Below are 23859 nucleotides of genomic sequence, written 5' to 3'. Positions count from 1 at the left end.
GTTTTCATACAGGGTAAACAGGTCAGGGTACCTAAGTCAAAGTCTTATATCATTCGTTTCCTATACGTCTTCCTTTCCCTATACCTATACGTTTCTCCAGGCTTTCTTCCCCCAATGCATGAATTTACATGTAGAAGCATTAAATTTAGTTGCCGTTTTTCGGACCATATATGCAACTAATTCAATTCGTTTTAGAGCATTATGGCTTGTCTCGAATTGCTAATTGTCCTTCTTGTCTTCAAATTATCAGCAAAATTTGACAGGTTCTCTTGGATACACTCGTTATTTTCTACTTGTGATACGGCTTCATTCATTTCCAGGCATTTGTTTTGGTTTAGAACTTCAGCAATAGTCCTTCGATGTAGTACTACCATTGCTGTTGTGGGGAGAGACCTCATTAAAAAACTTCTGTATCTGCGTCCTCAGAAGTTGTCTTCATTTTCCTTCGCAGCAAAACAGCTTTCTGATAACAGTTTTGAATCGTAGGTGCTGTAATGCATTCCATGTTTATCGCACGAACTCAATGGCCGTATCCATATCAGAATTTAGTTACTAGTTTTTGTCTAGATTCAGAAATCCGGTAAACATTACCTGTGTTCAGTAATATCATTTAAGGCTTGTGATTATGTTTTACCTTATTAATTGAATCTTCAGAGTTCAGCGAGAAATAATAATAATAATAACTAGGGGACTCCGACCTCTGCTCGCCAACCCCCGCGCACGCATTTCTACGTAATATGTAAAGGTATGACAGAGTAAGTGAAATCTTTTCTACGTAAAAGACACGCTGATCGACATCTAATCAGGAAATGACCTATGTAATTATTTACCTGTGCATCTGTAGTGCGGATATTTATTTAACTGCGTTTACATAGGTCACTTAGGAAAAGACCTGGTAAAAATTCAGATCTTGTGTACCATTCCACACTTTGACTAAAAGTCAGGAAGAAGGCAGTGACTAGCAGGTGCCACAATGAGTGTGGCACTAATTTGCGGACTTAATTAGAATATTTTTGGGATGCCTTGTTTCAAATTTCGTGTGTATAGGTTTACATATAATCCCATTCTCCTTCCCCTTCCCCTTCCCCGTTGCTACCTTTCACGTGATTCACTTGGGGGGGGGGGGCGAAATATAAATCCCACTAAAATAGTGGGATTTATATTTCGGATTTGTTGAATTACGAGATTTGGTAATCTCGTAATTAAGTATGATCTACTCCTCACCCCCAGGTGTGATGGCCAATTGTATAATTCTCTACTTTTTCATGTTAGTCTTTACATTGTTCCCCTTATCTTCTCTATACATGTATTTTAAAATTTTGGTGTGTAACTGTATTTTTGTGTTCAGTCCAGACGACCTCAACTATAACGAAAACTGCAGACTTCATCAGAAAATAGTGAATAACAGCTGAAGAAGGGCCAGTATTGAAGACGTGAACCTACATTTCTTATCAGAAATATCATCGAAAATTAATTGTCGGGAAATTCGGAGCAGCTCACAAAGGCAGATGTCGAGTATATTAGAAGAAATTTATACCTAATCTGAAGGAAACCCATCTTCCATTTACCAGAAATATAGCTATCCATCGGCAAAAGTGTGTGCAGTTGAGGTGAAAGTTGTGTGCAGTTGAGGTGAAAAGTAGTAAAGGTGAGAATTCCTATTTATTGATAATGAACTCTAAATTTAATCTCATAATTTTTTTCTACCTAAAGCAATATCGATTTCTTATGCTCAATGGGAAAAAAAATTGTTCGTGGTGCTTTCACAGATTGCACAAAATGTTTTTTATCAGATGTTTACTATTCGCATATTAGAAAACGGTACCTATGTACTGTTAGCATTTTGTTTACTTCAATAAATAAAATGCATACCAGAATTTTCAACTTCTAGTAAACTAGTATGGAAGTTTGGTTTTGCAGTTTGAACCAGAAAGTATTGTTGCTGAATTGGAAGAAACAATTCATGCTGTTGCAAGGAATGTTTGGCCGTCCAATGAAATTATAGGCTACCGTTTTCGCCTGAGTCATTTATGGTGGTAATGTATTCAACAACTGGGTAATTTATGAAGAGTACAGAAACTCAACAACTGGGTAATTTATGAAGAGTACAGAAACTCAACAACTGGGTATTTATGAAGAGTACAGAAACTCAACAACTGGGTATTTATGAAGAGTACAGAAACCATTCTTCTGAAATTGGGAACTGGCTAGCATGAACATTGGTCTATCACTTGTCCTGCAGAAATACCAGAGAATTTAAAGTTCTAATTCCGCTTCAGCTCTTGCGATTGGCGCTTTTATAAAATTATGATTTTTTTCCCCATAATACATGTAGTTTCAAAGTAGTTTACCAGTCACAGAAATTGATTTTTGATCGGCAGAAGCGGCCCCAGGTTTGTCAGCGCCCTATGCGAGATTTTTCGATGCCCCCTCTCCGACTTGAAATTTACAGCAAATCAGTGAATTTTCGGGGAATTTTGCGCCTCCTAAATTTTGGCGCTCTGTTCGGGGGGAACCGCTCGATCGTGCCTTAAGCCGGCCCTGTTAATCGGACTTGTAATGTTTCGTAAAGTTCCTGTTTTCTCTTTGTTACAGGCATTTTTAGTAACCGTTGTATCTTTGTTCCATCGGAAGAAAATTCTTTTTTCGTTTTATCCGTTAACGCTCATATTTGAGTTTTTATAGTAATACAGTAATCATATACGTTTGATATTTCTTTTTTTTTTTTTGTTCCACCAAATTCGTAAATCTGTGGTTCCAAGTTTCCGTTTGGTTATTTGTACGATGTTCGTTTTCTAGTGTCGTTTCACGTACAATCCATTTCTATAAAAAAAAAAAAAAACATTGGGAACAATCCTCTGTAATAACCTAGTAATCCCATTATTGCTGGCTACACTATTGGAGCAGCGCCACCTTAAGAATAAAGCCTGATCACTCCATTTTGACGTCATCATAAGTGGGCCATAAGAAGTACACAAAGCTACATCCTGCACAGAATTGATAATTAATTGTAAGTGTACTTTATTTTCTGTGAATAATGGAAAGCTAATTTATGTTGCAAGAGACAACACAAAAAAAATAAATAATAAATAAATAAATGAAATATATAAATAAAAAATTACAGTTTGGATACTTAAGTGTGATTTTTTTTGATCATAACATTCTGAAAAAATGAAGACAACACATTTTATAGTTAACTATTTTATTACGTTTTGAATGTTTTACATGTAATTTGAAATCCAGCTAATATATACATCTGTTCATTAAATCGAATAATTTGATTACTATAGTTGAACAGAAATTATTTTACTTTAAATTTAGCCCTTTTTCAATGTTTGAAGTTTACGTTTATGTGTAGCTTTCAATACATAATTTTTCTTTTTACAATAATTGTTGAGCAAAATAATGATAATTGTATTAACAAATTTAAAATTATTTCTCTGAAATACTTTTCTATCAATTGAATTATTATCACTTACAATTGCTACAACATTATAACCAATTTTCTCCAAACCCACAATAATCTTTTTCAAAACTGAATGTAATTTTTCTGCAGTAATTTTTTTTCACGGATAACATATAAATGACATCCTTCTAATTTGACAATAAGCTTTGAATCATAAATACATAAGCACTTGTAGCTGTGTCAGTACTATCAAAAGAATTTCCTAGTACCCTTCCACCTTTGTAATCTATATAAGGTTTCAAATGAATTTCGTCAATCATTAAATTAATTTTGCATTTTGAAGAATTTACAAAGGCCAATTTCTGTTTAGCATACATCAGAAATGATTCTCTTGCTGGTAATCTGGAATTTTTGCATTTAGAGAACAGCAGAGCCTACAAATAGTATTTGGTTAAGGGAAAAGTAGGAATGCAGAATGCTTTAGAAATTTGTAGGTGTGTGGAGATATCGAAAATACCAAAGATGAAAATATTAATACTTTGTTGGAATATCTGTATGCATTCTTTTCACATTCTAAAAACTGTAATTGTTTGCATATGAATTTAAACACTGATGCTCTCTGCTATTAATGTCTCCCACAATTGAATTCAGCAAACTACAAGCAGAATTTAAAACAAAAGAAATATTTTTAATATCACTGCTGTTGGCAGTTACCGGTATCTGTTCTACAATGTCAGTAACCTGATTGAAACTATTTACCTTCATAGAAAGTTCCAGTGACTTTGACTTGCCTAAATTGTTAACTTCAGTACTGTGTACAAATACCGACATCATCAAATCTTCGCTGATTATGACTGATTAGGCAATAGAAGGTGCTAGCTGAAATATTAAATATAAAAGCACAATACAGTTATTTTTTGAAATAACTGTATGCAGCAGCAAAATTACAAATTTTCGGTCTCCCCTGACAAGATTCACTTACAAACCCCTCCACACTTTAATAACCAGTCGTCTACATGCCTTAGGCTCATATCCCTCCCCCCAGCCATGGTGGGCCTGGTGGTATGGTAATTTCGCCACCATATATGTGATATATTATGCAACGGAATGCAGTTTGCAAAGCAGTTTCATGGAAAGTCTGTTTTATACATGCAGTATCAAACCTGCAAATTTCCTCCCCTTGATAGATTCACTTACAGATATTCCTCTTCCCTTTAATAACCAAGAGGAAACTACCATACTGCCAGGCCCACCATCCCAGTGGTGGTGGTGGGCCTGGCAGTATGGTAGTTTCGCCACTGTATACGTGATATATTATACAATGGATTGTCTTCAGAGATGGCTCATGGAACAAACAAGTGAGACTAGCTCGAGCTGCAAAGTTTTAGGAGCTAAAATAAAGTCGAAAAATACAAAAATAAAAATATACAAAAATATTTCTCAAATTTGCTTGTCATTTTACTCATTCTAAGTTTCTCACTCTAAATTACAAAAATAAATATTTTGATAGTTTTTTTTTTTTTTTTTTTTTAACGAAAAGTAATACTTGAGAAAATCAGTAACAGACAGCAGCAATTAGCATACAGGAGCTAACAACAGAAAGCAGTGCAAGAAAGAAGCAGCCAATTCCTGATGTATCTCAGGAAAAAAATGCTTGGAGCTATTGGTGATCTGACAGGCAAAAATAGCAAGAAAATTCTCTTATAGGGAGAGTTGGGGAACTAAAGACTTTTCTGAAATCTCACTAATTATAAATAATTATTAATATTACACTAATTAATATTATTAATATCAAATAATATTACACTAATTAATATTATTAAAATATCAAATATATTACATTTATTAATCAGCATTACCATTAGTAGAGGCATATGATGCAAGAAAGCAAGCTTATATAGCCTCAGCCAAAAAAAAAAAAAACCTTCCCATTTCACCCATCCATTCACTCCAAAAGTTTGTTTAGTTCACCCTTGAATTTATTTAAGCTGTCAATTTCCACAACAGATGGAAGTTTATTCCAGCAATCAACGACCCGCTGGCTAAACGCAAATTTCCACACATATATTCTACAACTGCCTTTCCTCAATTTGAATTTATGCGCCCCTCAGGTGAATGGTTTGAGCAAGCTCAAACCATTCATCTGATTGAAGTGTATAAGGCCTTGAATGGTTTGAGCAAGCTCAAACCATTCAAGGCCTTATACACTTCAATCAGATCCACCTCACAGACGCATAGTCTCCAGACACTGCAATTTGCACAACTTAAGCCTATCTTGGTTATAGCAACCCTTTGTTCCACTTACTAATCTTGTTACCCTTCTCTGTACTCGTTCAAGTAGCTCAACATCTTTCCTAAAATGAGGACTCTAATATTGCATGCAGTATTCAAGGTGTGGCCTGACCACTGCCTTATACAAGGGGATAATCACCTCCTTATCCCTGCTAGCAAAATTCCTATATATCATTGACAAGACCTCCATGAGCTACTCTTGCAGCCTGTCTGCACTGCTCAGAAAACTTCATATCTGACTGCAGAATTACCACAAGGTCTCTTTCATTCTCCACTAAAGTGTGGCATCGCAAGTTGTTATGTTACTCTGGGGTTACTGCTACCCATATGCAGTACTTTGCATTTATCAATGTTAAACTTCAGTTGCCACCTCTCAGCCTATCTGCTCAACTTTTCTAGATTCTTTTGCAGTACTGTACCATCCTTACTGTCATTAACAACCCTACCAACCTTTGTATCATCTGCAAACTTGGACATTAAGCCTGATATACCTTCATCAAGATCATTGATAAATACAGAAAACAACAATGGGACCCATGGGAAACTCCACTAATAATATTAGTCCACAAAGAGGAGTGTCCATTGATTACTATTCTTTCTTCTCCCACTCATCTGCCCTTTTATCCATTATAGCAATTTGCCCTTAATGCTATAATGCTCCAATTTGTACAGTAGTCTTCCATGTACAACAGTATCAAAAGCTTTCCAAAAATCCAAGCATGTGTTGTACATATAGCAAATTGATGATTAGTAAAGTAATTATATATTTATGTAAAATAAGAATAAAGTTGAGTTGTTTTAAACATAAAACTTTGAATTTTATTTTACCCAGTGTTCACACACACACACACATGGGGGGGGGGTCTGTAAAACCACCTATATATTTATATATGTGGTCCACAAGGTTTTTATCATTTTTGAAGGGGTCCGTAGATCTCAGTAGTTTGGGAACCACTGGTCTAGATGATCCTGCAGTGCTTCTTTAACAAGTGACTCCATTATTTTCCCTGGAACAGAAGTTAAACTAATTGGTCTGTAATTACTCGTGTCACCTTTCAAAACCCCCTTTGCAAAATGAGAATACATGTGTACATCTCCAGTCCATGGGGACTTCCCCTGAGTCCAAGGATGCCCTCATAATCAAGGCTAAGGGCCGGCTTACTTCCTTTGCTGCCTCCTTTAATATAACTGGATAGATCCCATCCACCCCAGGCGCCTTCCGTATGTTTCACTTTGGCAATTTCTCCTCCACTTTGCTGCCAGTTATTACAAAATCATTTTAACTCCCTGTTAGAGTTTAATATGCTTCTGGCTTCCACTTCCCTACAGAATTCCTCATGTGTCAATGTAAATGCAAAATACTCATTCAGTTTGTCAGCTGCCTGAGCAGAGTCCTCAACAATCGAACCAACAATATCAAGTGGACCAATGTGATTCATCCCCTTCCTTCTAGAGTTTATATAAGTAAAGAAATCCTTGCTGTTTTTCTTAGCATCCCCTGACAAAGATTTCTCGTAATCTGCCTCTTGCCTAACGTCTTTTGTAACTTGATTACAGACTATCTTATTTTATTTTATTTTATTTTATTTATTTTTTGTTTTTATCATTGTGTTGTTCGGATTTTTTTTTTTTTTTTTGGCTGGTGCAGCATAAGCCATAGGCTTTCTTGCACCATGCGGCCGTTACTAATACTAAATACTATCTTATATCTACCATAGGCATCTGTGTCTCCTGATAATTTATATGCATCCCATGCATTTTTCTTCTCTGCCACAAGTCTCATTAGTTCATCTGACATCCATTAAAACCATCCACCGTTGTGCTCGGCACACACCACTTTTTTTACTATTTTTTCAAAACTAAGGAAATATGATGGATATATTTTTTCATGATAAAATTTTAATATTGGGGAAAAAAAATAAAAAATATTTCCTATATCACAAATAACAAAAACTGTCACAAAACATTCTACAATATACAATCAAATCAGAAATACCATTTCATGAAAAATATTATTACACAAATATTCAATAAATATTTATTCAAAAAATTGCCATATAGAATTTACTTCTTTATTAATATTTGTTGATGAACTTCTGCTTTGCTCAATAGTTGATAGATGATTACGAAGGAAGGATTTGATGTAATGAACCGGATCAAATTGAAGAAATGGTTTTTATATATATTTGAAACAAGTTTAATTTTCAGAGATGTTCTTTTTATTGTTACAATTTTCATTATGCTGAAAGCTAGCTCAGCTTCAACACTGCTTAACACAATGGTTTAAACGATATTTCTGAATTTTTTAATTAAAACAGGAATTTCACTCGATTTTGAAGAGAAACTGTCTTCGACAAAAAATCGTTCATTTTTATTTCATAATTTATTAGAAAATTTTTCCCAGTCCATTGAGAAACAAATTAAAAACTAATTTCTTATTCGTTTTTCATGCCATGGAGATGAAATTTCTTCCATGTTCCACGATTCCAGGTAGCATATGTTTAAAATTTCTTTCAATTCCTCATCGTCAATGATATCATTATTTTCTTTATTTAATTTAAAATTACTCTTGCATTAATAACCAATCCTTTAAGAATAAAACAATGCAGCTTAATAACTTGTCATAAGGTAATTTTTAAATGTGTTCTTACTTTCGATATTCATTCCTTCAAATTCTTTTGACTTTGATATCTGTCAAATTTAGCTTCATAATTTCCTTCAGAATTTTCCAAATTAGCAATAGCATTGATAGTTCGAATAATTAATTTAACCTTTTACTATAGTGGTGCTGCGACTTTGTAAAGCTTCTGAAAGGTAAGAGAGCTCCTGCAGGATATTAATTATTAGTGCTAAATTGTTAAAAACTCCAGATTTAAAAGTCGGTTTTATAATCCCGAATATTTAACTTCTGACTCAAATTGTTTGCACAAAGCGAGATAGTTCCTTGAAGCTGAAATCGCTGCCTGCAACTACAAGCTGGCCGTCATGGTCCAAACACACGACCGACCTTTATAGTTTCCACATCAAGTTCTTTAGCAATCATCCTTAACTTGTGCTGGTTTTTTGGAGATTGGTGATATAATGTATACAGTTTTTTTTGTTTAATTATTGCTTGTATGCCATTGTATTTTGTAACATTTTCTTCACAGTAAAGGTCTCAACACAGTTTTAAAATCTGCCAATATTTGATCTTCAGAAAGTTTATTTAATATCTTAGTTGCCTTAATTTCTCTCTCCCGCAATGTCACTACTGTTATTAGTTCCTTGAATACTGTCCAAAATGTCTGAATCACTCAGATATTCAGTTACTGTGACCATGTCAACATAGACAGAAGAAATTTACTGAAATGAATGGATCACTCACTTCTCTGAAAAGGAGATGACTGCTTGTCAGAGTAAAGGGGAACCACAACACAGATTGACCAGAGGCTATTATCCATGTCAGAAATACACTTGGCTGTGGAAAGCATATTGACTAGTGCAACTTCTCGGTAGGTGGGATAGGTAGCTGCATTGGTTTTACAGGCACCACTAACATTGCAGAACGGTAATCCGTTCAACCCTTAATTAGGCTGGGTTAGTAATTGGGAGAGTGACCACCTGGGAATACCCGTTAATTGCCTTCATTTCTTTTGTTTACCCGTGGAAAATATTCTTCTGATTTTCACGTATCATTGAATTTTGTTAATTTCTGAGATAATAAAGTATAAATCTGTGAGGTGTATGTTTACTTTTATATCCTGTTGATAATAATCCTCCTATTTTTGCTTATTAGAATCGCAGTTAATAGAATTAAAAATTCAATTCGAAAAATGATCACAATGACCAGCGCTTACGACATATCGTATAGTAAATGGTATTTTGTTATGGAGTCCATCGTAAAGCAGAGGGGTACACTGTAGTATTTGCAAGGCTTATAGCGAACGTACATGTGCAGTGCATCCATGGATTGGCAAACCATGGATTGGACTGCCAAGAAAATGCGACACGAAATGATTCATCCCCACCACTTCATACCAGGCATGAGCCATGCACGACCCAATCAGTACCCGTACTGATTGCGTCATGCAATTTCTTTTGTTATTCTCCACTGTATATAATAAAAAAAAAAAAAATGGAAAAAAATTTTTATAATTCAACATGCCGAAGACTAATAATGAGCATTGTAAGGCGTAGAGCACACATACATGCAGTGTGACCACCAAAACCACCTACATTGAGTAAAAAGCAGAGATCTAAGATATTTTGACAGCGGAAGAAATTACAGAGTGCAGTGGAGTTGAACAAAGAAGCCGGAGAAGGTTCATCCACATCTTCAGAGCCTTACATCTCCCCAGAATTGTTAGAACTGAATTTGGAAGGAGTCATGGAAGTAATTCTGCAAATGAAAACGTTGAAGAGTCCTCGAAGTCCAGTCATAAACAAAAAGCAAAGAGCTGAAACCAACTGCCAGAAGCACTCCATCAAATTGTTCAACAGGTAGTGGGCATAAGCAACAGGATTTTAAGAAACACCAAAGCAGCCACGCACAGTTTGAACATACATTCCTGGATAATGATTTTGGTTCACCTGTTCCGCGTGTGGCTTTGGTTTAATTAAATCTGAAGATTGTAGTAGCTTGAGATGATGCTCTTCTTCAAACAGCATTTCCAAATGAGGATGTGTCCGGCCTGTAACAGCTGTCATGGCTCTCTCAAGAACAAATCCTCAGTCAAGTGATAAATGTTCTAGAGAAGCTTTACATAATTTTTGCTATGCGTGCTCGGCATGCACACAAATTTTTTTTTCCTTTTGCGAATGATCAATATTATAGCTGTTATATTAAGGCTATCAGAACAATCTTACCCGTTCATCTGTGTTCTGTTCATATTGATTTTCCTGTTTTGTTTTGCTTTCGAAAAACCCTCATTTTTCAGGAAAGATGAAACTTTGTTGTCAATTGTGATACTGACTAACTCTGCCACATAATGAAAAGCCCATAAGAACTCTTCATGTGATGGGATTCAAACCCAGACCTTTTCCACGCAGTGTGGGGAGGATGTAGATTATAACCATTGTTCTACACACATACAGAATCCTGCACTATAGACCATTACAATCTCCAGTTGCAATCCTGTATGACATACCTTCTGCAGCATCTGGAAGCCTTATAGATTCATTGCCTCACTGTTTGGCAATGTTAAAATAGACATCCCCAGTATTAAGTAGGTGGTCATAATAGTTTGATAGACAGTGTATATATATATATATATATATATATATCTAAACTATGTATATTATAATAAATTAGTGTGATAAATTAAATGAAAAAAAAATTTATTTTAAGGTTGTGAAATACACCGATCAGCCAAAACACTATGACCAGCGAGTCGTTATGCAAATCGAAATAACTGCAGGTGAACTACGGTGCGTGCACGAGTCGGGACATAGTATAAAAAATACCTGATACTGAACTCCATTAATCAGTGTTACTCTTGTTCTTCAGATGGGAAAAGCAGCGGACTTAAGCGAGTTTGACAAAGGCTAAATTCTAATTGCCAGATGACTGGGTCAGAGCATATCCAAAATGGCACGGCTGGTGGGGAGCTCACGGTCAGCCGTGGTTAGTACCTACCGAAAGTGGTCTGAGGAGGGGAAACCCACAAACCCCTGGTGAGGTGTTGGACAACCACGGCTCATCGATGCTTGAGGTGAGTGAAGGCTCTCCCGGATGGTACATGGCAACAGAAGGGCGACTGTGGTCCAACTAGCCAGTAATTGGAATGCTGGTGACGGGAGTAATGTATCACAACACAGAGTACATTGAACCCTGCTGAAAAGGGAGCTGTGTAGCCGCAGGCCGCCCCGAGTGGCCACGGTTCACCGGCAACAGTGCCTTCAATGGGCATGCAAGCATCAAAACTGGACCTCGAGTGATTGGAAGAAGGCCATCTGGTCATGTGAATCACGTTTCCTGTTACATCATGTGGATGGTCGGGTATGTTTGCGTCATTTACCTGGGGAAGTGATGGCACCTGGATGCACCTAGGGTCGAAAACAAGCCAGTGGCAGCTGTGTCATGCTTTGGGTGATGGTCTGCTGGGATTCCCTGGGTGCAGTCATCCATGTGTCGGGCACTCTGACATCTACCACCTACCTATACATCATTGCTGATAGGTATGCCCTTTCATGGCAATGGTCTTCCCCTCTGGGGGTGCTCTTTCAGCAGGATAATGCGCCATATCACACTGCCCGGATTGTTCGAGACTGGTTTGTGGAACATGAGGAAGTCTTCCAGGTATTACCCTGGCCTCCAAATTCCCCAGACAACAATCCCATCGAGCATCTGTGGTTTGTGTTGGAACAGTTTTGCCTAAGGTGAATATTTGATGTAATAGGCAACCCAGTACACAAATTCCGAGTATCCAGTAGTAACCGATTTACCACCTTACAGAGTCATATTATGTAAATTATTTGTGCCTGTAAAAAATACGGGTTCCACGACATTACTTGATTCCCGTGTTTTGGCTTGCTCAGTGGGGCAGCCACATCTGAACTCAGGATGGTAAATCATTATTTTTAGATGATTGTTTGAGATGGTAGGCTGTTGGATGATTTGAAGTCACAGTGGAGGTGGTACATTGGCTTAATGTGTCACATCATCCTGACACTATGCAAGCAGTGTAAGGAAACAGGAACCATTACAAAAACGGCTGGCCAAGGTCGCCTGAGGGTTATGTCAGCCAGAACAAATTGCTATTTGGTGCTAACAGCAAGATGGAACCCTATGATGTTCTGTCATAAACTCACTCTTCAGGTTGCTGCAGCCAGAAGAGAAAACATTTCTAACTGGACTGTTAAGAACACCTACGATGAAATTAAACTTCACCCCCATCCGACTGTACACAGAGGTTAAATACTTAGGTATTTACATTGACTCGGGTCTTACTTTCCATAACCACCTGAAATATCTAGCCACCAAAATCTGGAAGTATGCCGCCATGATCAGGAGGGTGAGCAGAGCCGACTGGGGCCTGAAGCACAAAGCTCTGACCCTCATATACAAAGCAGTATATGTCCCGATTGTTTGCTATGGTGCCTCCACCTGGTATAGACAAGCTACACTAACAAAAAACAAACAGAAGCTGGATACAATTCAAAGATTCATGCTGCTATCAATTAGTAGGGCGTGCCACACTGTTAGCACCCCTGCCTTGCAAGTTCTAACAGGTTGTCAGCCACTCTACCTAGAAGTAGTCAGGCGAGGCCTATATTACCACCTTAGGAAAGGAACACCAGCTGAAATAGTAAATCTCCAGCTGGATCTTGCAAATGACCCCAAGATAGAGAAGAGGAGAATCACCCAACACCTACAAGCGATATGGCAACAGAGCTGGGAAACCACGCAGAAAGGAGACATCACGAGGTGATTCCTCCCAACTATAAACCATACGCACCCAGAGCCCCCTCCCTGGTTCTCACCTGGTCTGTACATGACGTTTATTATCACTGGACACAGCCCCTTCCGTCAGAAACTCACAGCTATGGGGATTGAAAGAGACCCGCGGTGCCATTGTGGAGAAGAAGAGTCCTGGGGTCATCTCATGTATGAGTGCCATGCCAATGACAACAGTAGAATCAAGTTTGCTACCGCAATTCAAAGGAATCCACGTAACCAAGAGTCCTCGCTGCTGCTCGATGAAAACACATACAGGACACTAACTGTGTATGCGCAGGAAATCTTCGCACTGAGGCTAGCCAAGATTGCTGAAATGAGAACAACATTGGATCATGCTGCCCAAGGCCTGAATCAGACTGGCATGGGTTAGCTCCTTCTCTGCTAGAGGACACTGCCTTGGCAACTTGCTAATCCTTTATGGGTAGGAACACTGCTGGTACCATTCTGGTGCGGGACTGCTGGCACTCCTCGAGTGCAGGATACTGCTGCAAACCCCTTATAGGGTAGGATCAGCCGGCACCGTTCTGGTGCGGGATTGGTGGCACTCTGGAGAACTTCTGAGTGCGGGATACAGAGTCCATTGGCCTCTGGTGATCATGCAGGGGCACCTGTCCCCTGCTACTTTAACTCCCACTCCCAGACCCCTATTTTCACCTCACAAAGAGCGGACTGCTTCAGTCCGTCCTCCTTTCCCTCTTTCCGTTCCTTCTAACTCGTACTCCTGCTCTGTTTTCTCCCCCCCCACTTTTTTTTAATATATTTTTTTATTTATTTATTATTTATTTATTATTATTATTTTAATATTTTTTTTGATTGATTTATTTATTATTATTATTTTAATATTTTTTTGAGTGATTTATTTATTATTATTTTTTTTCACTTGACCTTTGTCAGGAAGCTTAGGCAACCCTGGCAAAGGCCAGCCAGAGTATAATGGGCAGCCTGGCTCACCTCCCAGTGGTGGTGGTGGGCAACGTGGGGTCCCACTAGGGGCTCTGCGGCCAAGCAGCCAGAGACACAACAAAACATAACACTACTCTGACAGAAACCAGACATTACACTTTTTCTGGCTTTTACAGAGATTCTGTACTTCTTCACAAAGTACCATGGTGCAGATGTGGGAAACCACAGGTGGCGCCTTTCACAAAACACTATGCCACTATGGACATTTGTTAAGAAGGTTCAATTCAAGTGGACTCTCTGCAAGGAAACCAGTGGTTTTTATCCCATTAATCCTCAAACCAGCACAGCGTTCATCAAAAGTGGTACCGTGAACATGTGACTTGAACCAGTGGTGGGAGTCAAAATTTTTAAAAACTGGTTCTCTATCACCTTACTACCTCTTTTCATGGTAAAAAAGAAAAACTAAACAGAGACCAAAAGTAGCGTAGCTTGCTTGCATGGCGTTCGGTGTGAAACGGCCTTTAGGGATTGGTTAAGTGAACTTGGAAAATTTTTGGGATTTCTTGGAGCTGTAAGAAATGGGGTACAGTGCTGTTCTTTTCTGATGTCTCCCGTTTTAACCTACAGATTGTAGATGTTATTTCATCTGGAGACCAGGAATGTGGTACCATCCCTCCAACATCAGAGAAAGAGACAACGTTGAGGCGGTGTTCTTGTGTGGGGCGGAATAATGATCAATGGCTGCACTCCTCTTCATGTTTTTGATAGGAGTACTGTTACTGCGCAGATCTACCGAGAACAGATCCTTGAACCATATTTGCGACTTTTTCGGGGTACAGTTGGCCCAGATTTTCTTTTTATGCAAGATAATTCCATTGCACCTAGAGCTCAAGTGGTGGATACAGTATTGAAACTAAAGATATCGAATGACTGCCGTGGCCAGCACAATTACTAGACTTAAATCCGATCGAACATGTGCGGGATTCCCTTGGACATCAGATTGCATGCCAACAACCAACTCCTCAGTCACTCAGTGAGCCTAGTTCTGTGCTGGTGGAAGAATGGGATTTGTTGCCACAGTATCTTATAGACACCCCGAGCATGGTTCACTGCTGTCAAGTCTGTTTAACTGTTGGAGAGAATCATACTCTGTGCTGATGTCATGTGACCATATTTTTGAGCATCTTCTATTGGCTTCTGTAGTGTGACCTTTTTGGTAATTCTTAAACAAACCCTATAAGTGTCCTTTATACACCTTCGAAGTTTCTTGCTGTCTCCTGATTTCATTGTTATTCTGTGGTACACCACATCAAATTTGTTCAGTTTCATCGCAAGGCTGAACGAGTTACGCCACGTTTTCTGGGTTCTATTAATTTTGTTTAGCAGTGTTAGATGTTACATTACAGTTCAAGTAAAACACTACTCACAAGTTAGAGGGAGACCACAAACCTGGGACTGTGTCAGAAGTTGGTGTGATGATTGTAAGGTTGTTCTTCATTGAAATTTTAATTTGACCCCAGGGTTGATGGTCAGACCAATTTGTTGAAGAAACTATACTATTTTGAGTAAGCTTTTGTTGGCTTCATTTGTAGCTAAAATGAGATAGAGACTAGTGCTAATGCAAGTTAAAATCTTAATGTCGTCTGGGCAGTAAAGGAAGTGTCAATTATTGTGGGAGAGTGGTATATATAATGAATAGCAATGTGGAAAGTATGTCCCCACCTTAGTGACTTTAGCATTGACTTCTGTTATTTCTTATAGCAACACAACATTCTGTTTTCAAAGAGAGCAAAATGGAAGCAGAAGATATCTTATTGGATTTGTTATATAGGAGCTATTAGGGATGAGGCATCCACTGCATGAATGGCTGTTTCTGTATCTAAATGAGTTGCGGATAGTTTGTGGCGGCCTCGTGGTGGCACAGTTGGTAGTATTGCCATTCCCCCAACACTGAGTGGAAAAGACCTGAGCTCGAATCCCATCAATGACACGAGGAATTTTTCTGGGCCGTTTTCATAACTAAGCCGAATTAGTCGGTCTCAGTAGAGGGCAGCATGCTTTTTTCTTCCTGAAACTTGGGTTTTTGCCTGCAAATAGCAAATTGACCAAGAACACATGCAATTTACAGACATTATATACAATGCATATGGCTTACGTTCCCGATGCACCTAAAACAACACCAACTGTGACATAGAGCATTGACGTCTTAAAACGAGTTATAGAGCGTGACGCTTTATAACGTGTCATGTACCACGGTCCTTTGCAGGAAATGCCTGCTACATTTGCCGCAAAGGGCCGTGGTACATGACCTGCAGTTATTATTATTAGCTACATGGTGCAAGGAAGCCCAAGGCTTATGCTGCACCAGCCAAAAAAAAAAAAAAAAAAAATTCCCAAATTACCCTGAGAGAGAGAGAGAGAGAGAGAGAGAGAGAGAGAGAGAGAGAGAGAGAGAGAGAGAGAGAGAGAGTCAAAAGTAGAAGGGAATCACCAAGAAAGAGGAGAATGCTGATATCCATCTCAGGACCCTTGGGTGTGCCAGGCCCATACTCGCCAAATGTGAGCCCCCCCTACCTCCTGGGGTTAATTTTCGAGCGTCGTTTTGTAGAGCTTTCTAAAGGTAGCTCTGATAGGTTTAGTGTGATTCAGAAGTGAGCATAATGTTCAGTTGACCAGCTTGAAATTGCAGAAAAGCATTGCTGTGAGGCTATATAATTGTATGAGGCATCAATCGTCTCAAAATTTATTCTGTGGTCGTGAAGTAAAAAAAAAAGAAAAGACATATAACTATTCAAATCTTTCCTTCTAACTTGGCTACTGTATGAATAAAAGCATTCCTCCTCTTTGAATTATTTTTTAACTTGTTGGTAACTGAATATTAGGCTTTATGCACCTCTTTTTTTTTTTTTTTCCTTTAACATGTTAGAGACGCTACTCGTTGTAGTTCCTTCGCGGACTTCGCGAAAGCACAAATTTGATTTGCACATACAAGTACGCCCTCAGAATAATAGCACCCCCTAGCGGATGGTTATTTCTTAGCGTAACGTTATCTTTGGAGTGATAGTTTTACCTGTTTTACGTTTATATTTTTATATCTTCTCCTCAATGAGTGGATAGTACTGGTTAACCAATGAGAAGAAAGTTAAATAAACGTTGACATCTCTAATGGATGTTAGTGTGAAATGGGTTGAAGGAAAAGAAGTCAAATTCGGATTTTTATGGTGTGAATATCAATGAGTAAGTTTGATATATCTTTTTGTACACACCTACGAAATTGCCAACTTAAATGGAAGAACAACAAAAATAGCTTCCAGTAAACATCCATCATTATCAATAATAACTTTCGAATTAAATTTCAGATCACTGTGCTGGATTTGGAAAATCTCTGTAAAAGTTCCACAAAGAAAATAATTATTACATAAATAAAAGTAATTTTTAGGCAGTGACTTTTTATTCACTTAAACAATTTATTATTATTTCATTAGTAAACTTTTAAGGTCTATATGTGACTGTGAGTAGGTTTTGTGTGATTACATACGTTATTTATTATTATTATTTTTTAAAAGTTAATAATAAATATGTAGTTTGTAGATATATTGATCATAATTTAGTTTACTGTGATTTTGCGAGAAAATATGACCGAGAATAGTCCTCTACTGTATATTATGATGACATGTTGCAGGTGGCATCCAGAGTTATTCAATATTTCACATTTTGAACGAGAAGTCCATTAAATTTATTTCAAAAACAACACTGCTATTTCAGACACTTCAATAAGAAAATTAATACTTTTATTATTTTTTTTTATTTTTAAATTTTATTTATTTATTGTTGTTATTATTTTTTTTTTACGTTTGTTTAATAAATCCCTCAATTTTATTACAGCGAAAATCGCCCCTTTCTTTTCATTATGATATTGTGCTGCAATTGGAGTCCAGGGTTATTCATGATTATTTCCATTTTCGAAAGGGAAGTCCATGAAGTTTATTTCAATAACAGCGCTGCAGTTTCAAGGCATCCGAATAAAATAATTAATAATTTTACCGTTCTATATTGATTTAATAAATGACTGAGTAGTATTCTTGTTCACAGGCCGTAACTGGTAAAGTAACACGCTTGCTATTTTCAGCTGCAGTTGTTTCCATTGGCGAGCGTTTATAACGGGTGAAAATTTGTAGTAAAACTGCAAAATGTCATTGTAAAAGCTTCCTTTATCCACCCTCCTCCATTGATTTTTTTTTTGTTAAGGAGAAATGAACGTCGCAGACACTAAACAAACAAGTTTGTTTGATGAATAGCGAACATGTTCATTAACTATGAACGAATTTTATTATTATTATTTTGGGTGGCCATGTTATAGTTATCTCACATGCAGTGCATTTAAAATGTAAAGAAAAGTAATACATATTACATTCTTTGTTTCGCTGTCAGAAAAGAAAAAAAATATTGCTAAATCACTGCAAAATTTTACAGCACTGATTAATTGAAGTCCTGTCAAGTTTCTTGAACAGTGCATTCTTTGCCACAGTAAGTGGGGACTTATATTTGTGTTTTGAGCACTTCTTCGGCATCTTGGGCCTAAAAAGACAAGCCTTGTCTTTTTAGGTAACACATTCAATGGCAGATGCAGGCTAAATATACTGGTAAAAATGGATATAAACATGTAAGATGCTGATATTAAACAAATGAAGATATACCAATCATCTGAGCGTACTAATAGGAAAGAAGCTCTTATACACCATTTGGGTGAACAGCCAGCCTGACAAATAAAAGCAAATGTTAGACAAATCGTTGATAGTACACCATAGATCTTCCTTGGAGAACTTCATGTGCATCTGTATCATAACTCCCAAATCCCTTTTTTCCTGTACTATTTTTAATTTGGCTCTACCAAGTGTACAAATTACTTTTTTATCATTCTTGAAGCTTATCCAAGTCATCCTGAAGGAACACTATGTAAAGATCAACACCAATCAGCATTCCTGAAACAGAACTGCTTGGTTTGGTCATTAACCACTCTCCCAATCTTCACATAATCTGCAAATCTTTAAATTGTGCCCTCTATCCCTTTTTCAGTGTCATTTATGATAATTAAAAAACAATGATCAATAGAAGATTTTCTCTGTTTACAAAGTTAAGAATTTCAAACAAGTTGTAATCAGTTGCTACTTGCAAAATTGTATTCATTGTGGAGACTTCATATTCAATTTTACTCTTCTGGCAAGTGCATTGGTAAAGCTGCAAGACTTCTAAGCATGGAAAAAGGCCTAATTTCGATTTCTGTCTTGAGAGGAAGTAAAAAAGGTAAAAAAAAATGGTCCTCCCTGACAGGAGGACCATTTATCAATTTAATATTTTTTTTTTCACAATTTTGGCCGAGTTAGTCAGTTTCAGGTGAGGGTAGCATGATTCCACCTCTTGAATTTCTGGGAGATAAACACCAGAGTTTCTGCACATAAGAGTATGCAAGATCATATAATTTCTTTAAATCTTTTGTCCAGTGATTCAACACCTTAAAAGCATTGGCTACCTTTGACAACCATATTTTCATCTGCTAGTATGTTCAGTGCACATGCCTGCTTGAACCACTTTGACACTTTTAGCATTAGTAGAGGCATACGATGCAAGAAAGCAAGCTTATGCACTATCAGCCAAAAAAAAAAAACACTTCCACTTCACCCCTCCGTTCGTTCGAAATACCTGTCCAGCTGAGCCATAAATTTATTTAGGCTATCAACTTTCACAACAAGGGATGGAAGTCTGTTCCACCAACCAACTACCCACTGGCTAATGGCAAATTTCTGCACATCTGTCTTTCCTCAATTTCAATTTATGCCCTCTCAGGTGATTATTCTGAGCAAGGGAAAGAATCCCATCAGCATTGAGCATGCTCAAACCATTCAAAGCTTTATACACCTCTATCGATCACCTTGCCGGTGCCTAGTCTCCAGACACTGTAATTTGCAAAACTTAAGCCTTTCTTCGTAAGAGCAACCCTTTGTTCCATTCACTAATCTTGTTGCCTTTCTCTGTACTCGTTCCAGCAGTTCTACATCCTTCTTGAAATGAGGCCTCCAGACCTGTATACAGTACTCAAAGTGTGGCCTGACCATTGCCTTATACAAGAGAATAATCACCTTCTTATCCTTGCCAGAAAAATTCCTGTATATCATTGACAAGACACCATGAGCTAGCACCTCCGTAGCCAGGTGGGAAGGAGCAGAAGTGCATAGTACACGCTTCTTGATTAGACAGGGGTTCGAGCCCATCACCATCAAATACGGAGGATGCGGAAAGGTCATGGAATGACCACCGCATATCCCGGAGCAATATGGCCTTAATTGCTAATGCTCCTAAAAACCAAATAACAAAAAAAAACACAACGCCATGAGCTACTCTTAAAGCCCGTCTACACTGCTTAGATAACTTCATATCTGCCTGCACAATTACCCCCAGGTCCTTTTCATTCTCTACCACTGTCAGTGTAGTACCACAAAGTTGATACGTTGCTCGGGGGTTGCTGTTTCCCATATGTAGTACTTTACATTTGTCAATGTTAAACTTCATTTGCCATCTCTCAGCCCATCTGCTCAACCTTTCGAGATCCTGTTGCAGCAGCATAGCGTCAGTAGTGTCCTTAACAACCCTGCTAACCTTTGTATCTTCTGCAAACTTGGACATTAAGCTTGATATACTATCATCAATATTATTTATAAATACAGAAAACAGTAATGTACCCAACACTGAACCCTGAGGGACTCCACTAATAACATTAGTCCACAATGAGCAGTGTCCATTGATTACCACTCTGTCTTTTCCCCCTCAACCACCCCTTTATCCATAGCAGCAATTTGCCTCCAGTGCCACACTGCTCCAATTTGTGCAGCAGTCTTCCATGTGCAACAGTGTCAAAAGCCTTTCTAAGATCCAAGTATATAATATCAAAGTTATTTCCTGCATCCAGTTCTTTTGTGACTGCATCATAGAATCCAATCAAATTGGTCAGGCAACACTTCCCCTTAACAAAACCATGCTGTGTCTGAGCTGTAACTGAAGTCTTGTCTAGATGATCCAACAGTGCTTCTTTAACCAGTGCCTCCATTAATTTTCCTGGAACAGAAGTTAAACTCACAGGTCTATAATTATTTGTGTCAGCCTTTGATCCTCCTTTGTGGATTGGGGTCACATTTGCACATCTCCAGTCTATGGGTACCTCCCCTGAGTCCAAGGAAGCTTTCATAATTATGGCTAATGGTTTGCTTACTTCCTTTGCTGCCTCCTTTAGTATAACTGGATAGATCCCATCCACCCCAGCTGCCTTTCTTGTGTTTATCTTCAACAATTTCTCCTCCACTTTACTCTCAGTTATTACAAGATTATCTAGCTTACTGCCAGAGTTGAATACACCTCTGGCATTCCCCTCGCTGATTAACTCCTCATGTATGAATGTTGATGCAAAATATTTATTTAGTTTGTTAGCTACCTGAGCAGGATCAGCAACAGTTGAACCATCGATATCAAGTGGACCAATCTGATTCATCCCCTTCCTTCTAGAGTTTACATCTGTAACTTGGTTACAGATCAACTTATATCTATCATAATCTTCTGTGTCACATGTTAATTTATATGTATCCCATCCCACTTCCTCAAGTTCTGGTTGTTGTCTTTCACGTATGCATTTTCTCTTGCCATTTACTCCATCTTTGAACATAGTTTAAGTTTTCTCCCATTTGAATGCTTTCATATTGTGTTTGGATGGGGAGATGTTCAACATCCACATAATAACTATGCAGTTCATGTGAGGATTATGGTCCACTTCAGTTTTTCAGATTTGCAATTTGTCTTCTTCTCCATTATGAAAACTGGGCATCTAAATAGGAACAACCACTTCTCCACACTTGACACTTTGCACAGAACCACAAGGAATGATTCTGTCATCTGGCTTAAAATCAACAGTTGAGATTGCAGGTCATAGTCTCATCCTTCAATGCATTCAATTGAAAAAGAAACCGTAGCATGCCATGCTATTGCTGGCAATTGTTTCTGCAATTGCTTGGTAACCCCAAGGGCTCACATCTGGTGAGTATGAGCTTGGCACACCCAGGGTTCTGAGCTGGATATCATCATTCTTCTCTTTTTTTGGTGATTTCTTTCTACTTTTGACTCTTGCTCTCTCTCTCTCTCTCAGGGTAACTCAGGAAATTTTTTTGGCTGGTGCAGCATAAGCCTCAGACTTCCTTGCACCATGTGGCTAATAATAATAAGTGATAGCTAGCCTCTCAGAATCCACTGGATGCTGGTGTGGCTGCTAAGAATCTCTATTTAGGGTTTGTTGGTACAACTTCTGAGATTCTTTGCTCACAAGAATTTATTAAGACGGCATTATTAATCTATAGGCAACGTGATTTAGTTGTAACTAACACTGAGGAAATTTAGACATCTTAAGTAGGAATCACAGTTATGGTAAGCAACATCTCTGTACGTATAGTTAATAGGAATGGGACAGGACTTCCAAAAATCATTGTATTATGCGGGGAAATGGGCTAGGTGGGAACATACTAACAACATTCCACTGTATTTAGGAAAGTAGAAAAAATTTCACACTTTTCTTCAACAAGCAGTTATGTTAGATGATTATTTTTGAGAGGAACTTGGTTAAGAACTGATAATTGGTTGGTAACATCAATTTTAACACCTGCTGCACATAACTTAGTTCCATTCTTTGTTGATTAAAGAATGCATTCCCAATTTCTCTAGCAATTGAATCACCCACCAAAATTACCTCACTTGGAACCAGAGTAGTCTGCATTTGATGATCCATTCCTTGGATCATCAAATGCAGTTTATAGTTAAAATAAACAAGAATAACTGTTTATTTTAACTATGAACAGTTATTCTTGCTGTTTATAGTTAAATTGAAATTTCTACCATATTTTATTGAAAATGCAAACTATCACAATATTATCAGTAAAACTTATATATGCTTAATAACCTTAAATATGTTATCCAACTTTGCAATTTTGCGTCAGACAATCCAAAGGTTTGTTACAAAAGATGTACAGATTTTGATATTGCTTTGAAACTTCCCATTATAGATTATTGGGAATAATTTACTCTCAGTTATTACAATATTATCTAGCTTACTGCCAGAGTTGAATACACCTCTGGCATTCCCCTCGCTGAATAACTCCTCATATGTGAATGCAGATGCAAAATATAATGTGCCTCCATAGCCAGGTGGGAAGGAGCAGTAGTGCGTATCGCATGCTTCTTGATTAGACCTGGGTTCGAGTCCGTCACCACCAAACACGGAAGATGCAGAAAGGTCAGGGAATGACCACCGCATATCCCGGAGCAATATGGCCTTAGTTGCTAATGCTCCTAAAATCCAAAAAAAACAACAAACAAACGATGCAAAATATTCAAGTAGCTAACAAACTAAATGCATATTTTGCATCGACATTCACACATGAGAAGTTATTCAGCGAGGGGAATGCCAGAGGTGTATTCAACTCTGGCGGTAAGCTAGATAATCTTGTAATAATTGAGAGTAAAGTGGAGGAGAAATTGTTGAAGATAAACACAAGAAAGGCACCTGGGGTGGATGGGATCTAACCAGTTATACTAAAGGAGGCATCAAAGGAAGTAAGCAAAGCCTTAGCCATAATTATGAGAGTTTCCTTGGACTCAGGGGAGGTACCCACAGACTGGAGATGTGCAAATGTAACCCCAATTCACAAAGGAGGATCAAAGGCCGACACAAGTAATTATAGACCTGTGAGTTTAACTTCTGTTCCAGGAAAATTAATGGAGGCACTGA

The 23859-nt window shown here is 37.9% G+C and overlaps 1 protein-coding gene across 1 annotated transcript in view; it reads left to right on the top strand.

Annotated features, from left to right (window-relative positions):
- Positions 1 to 1567: 1567 nt before the first annotated feature.
- Positions 1568 to 23859, top strand: part of LOC150076231 (uncharacterized) — a 120710-nt gene continuing 98418 nt past the window's right edge. The window contains exon 1 of the mRNA XM_090387292.1: positions 1568 to 1648. The gene's annotated coding sequence lies outside the window, so the exon portion shown is untranslated. The remainder of the gene's footprint in view (positions 1649 to 23859) is intronic.

Source organism: Mastigoproctus giganteus, chromosome 13 (genome assembly GCF_048544385.1).
Source record: "Mastigoproctus giganteus isolate SK-2022 chromosome 13, ASM4854438v1, whole genome shotgun sequence".
Lineage (NCBI taxonomy): Eukaryota > Metazoa > Arthropoda > Arachnida > Uropygi > Thelyphonidae > Mastigoproctus > Mastigoproctus giganteus.
This window is presented reverse-complemented; position numbering and strand designations above follow the sequence as displayed.